The sequence below is a fragment of the Vombatus ursinus genome, unplaced genomic scaffold (genome assembly GCF_900497805.2).
Source record: "Vombatus ursinus unplaced genomic scaffold, bare-nosed wombat genome assembly UNPS02014781.1, whole genome shotgun sequence".
In the NCBI taxonomy this organism is placed as follows: Eukaryota; Metazoa; Chordata; class Mammalia; order Diprotodontia; family Vombatidae; genus Vombatus; species Vombatus ursinus.
Window position 1 is genome coordinate 24,476,557 of NW_020954559.1, and position 2,496 is coordinate 24,479,052.

Consider the following 2,496-nt stretch of genomic DNA (forward strand, 5'->3'; position numbering starts at 1 on the left):
CTCTGTTTTTCATGGTCCCTCTGGGTCCGGTCTTTCTCTGAATCTATATCTTTATCTCTCTCTCTGTCTCTCATTTTCTCTGTCTTTCTCTCTCTCTCTCTCTCTCTCTCTCCCTTTCTCTCTCTCTCTATCTCTCTCTCACACACACAGACACACACAGACACACACACAAACACACACACTTTTTCTCTCTATCACTCTCCCTCTCTTGTACTCTGACTTTTGAAAGAGTGTTGTTTCAGAAAGCAGAAGAGGAAACGAAATGTAATATTAGGAATTCAAAAGGACAAATGCTCTTCAAAATATTCGTACCTAAAACACAAAATAAAGAAATGCTACATCCTGGCCATTATTTCCCCCTTTATGGAAAGTCTCTTCACTTCTACTAAGAAAAGACCCATCTCAGGCCTAGCTTCCAATCTACTCCCACCACTGATTGCAGTGAGAGGGGGCAAAAAGAAATAGGTGGTGGTTCTAATTCTTCCTTACAATATTACTAATGTGAAAATATGTTTAATAGAAATGTATATGTATAATCTATATCAGATAGTGCACCATCTTGGAGAGGAAGGTGGGGAGGGAGGAGAAAAATTTAAAACTCAAAAGCTTATGGAAGTTATTGTTGATAAATTAAAATATATTAGTTTTTTAAAAAAAGAATATTTAAAAAGAAAGAAGAAATAGGAGGATTGGCAAGAGATTCTTAGCCTTTCCCTGCTCCTAGATTGAGGGAGTCAATTTGTACTGATTTCTGTTCACTGACTCTCTTTTTGTTTTTCTTAATATTAGGCTAGTAGTGAGATAAGTCCAAATTGCCATCCTTTTTTTCAGACTCAGCTTTGGGAAAAACAATTTGAATTCATTTCCATTATTTGTTTTTTCTGTTCTTTTTCTTAGTAACTGAAAGATCTGTCAGGAAAGGAAAAGGAGCTTATGATTGCACTTCAACTAATTTTAAAGGCCTGGTTTAGTTAGAACAGTGTTCTGAGGAGGTGCTAGATGCCAAATTCATCAGAAATGTTAGCAAAATTTTACTATTTTTTATTAATAAGATTTTTCTAGTTCAGTCATTATGTTTCAACTATGTCTTCCAGGTACCTCTTTTTCAATTAATTCTATTGCCAAAGTTATCCCCATTATTTGCCTAGGATTGAAAAGATGATAAACTGTCTAATATCTTATATTATGGTCATGATAGGAGTTGTGAGATCAGATTGATCACAATAATATTTATTTTCCCATCCTTTTTGTCTGTATTTCCTTCATTTCTCATACCTTCTGTAGTTAATATATATGACAGCTTGGAAATGAATGGGATGAGTTCTGGATTTTATGACTGAATTGGTAACTTCTGGTCACATGGAGTTTTCTATTCCTGATATAATTCCATTGGGGCCCTTGAACATAGATTGTCTTTCTCTACAGCTGAAAACTCTTCAGATTCATAAGACTCCTGCCCTAAATACCACTCTTTCCTTATTTTTTTATTCTACCCACAGAAGCCCCTAGCCAACAACCTGGTGCACCTGAATGTTAGTTACAGTTTATCCCTAACAGTCTGTCTCTCCTTTTTTTTTTTATAGCCCCTGGTTCTTGTTTCACATTAGAGACCACTTGAGCATTTAGGATCTTCAAGTTGACTGCCCATAAACAGAGGGTACTGATGAACCAAGGGTGTGGTCATGTTAAAATGCATTATTATCCCTCATTTTCCCACCAGAGAATTTCCCAGATCAAAAAACAAAATCACTTTTTATCTTCAATTAAATGCTCTCTGTCTTTTTTCTATCTCTTTCTGTCTATGTCTCCCTCTGTCTCCTCTCCCTCCCTCTCCCACCTTTCTCCCCTTCTCTAGCATACTTTGACATTTGAAAGATTTTTTTTATAAAGTAAAAGAAGGAAAGAAAGAGATGTAATAAAATTCTCCTTAAGAACAAGTACCTATTTAAAAGATCTGTATTTAAAACACAAAATAAATAAATGCCACATTCTGGCCACATTTTTTCAACTTTATACATAGCCCTTTCACTGTTGTGAAAGAACCCATCTGAGACCCAGCCTCAAAAATACTCACACCACTGACTGCAGAGAGAGAGGACAAGAAGAAATAGGGGAGGATTGGCAAGACATTCCTAGCCTTTCTCTGGCCCTGAATTGAGGAAGTTCATTTGAATTGATTTCTATTAAATTGTCTTTCTTGTTGTTTTCCTTAGTCAAATAAGCCCAAATTAGAGGCCCTGGATTGAAAGAAACAATTTAAATTGGTGTCCATTAATTGACTTTTGTGATGTTCTCCTTAGCAGGTGAAAGATTTGTCAGGAAAGGAAAAGGAACTTATGCTTGCATTTCTGTGATCCTTGAACGTTTCATTTAGATAGACCAATTGGTCTGAGGAAGTGTTAGATGCCAAAGAAACTCATCAGAAACGTCAGCAAAATTTTACTAGTTTTTATTGAATAACGTTTTTCTAGTTCAGTCATAAGACTTCAATTATGT

The 2,496-nt window shown here is 35.7% G+C and overlaps 1 long non-coding RNA gene across 1 annotated transcript in view; it reads left to right on the forward strand.

Moving 5' to 3' along the window:
- Positions 1 to 2,496, forward strand: part of LOC114046117 — a 10,526-nt gene that overhangs the window by 768 nt on the left and 7,262 nt on the right. The window lies entirely within an intron of this gene.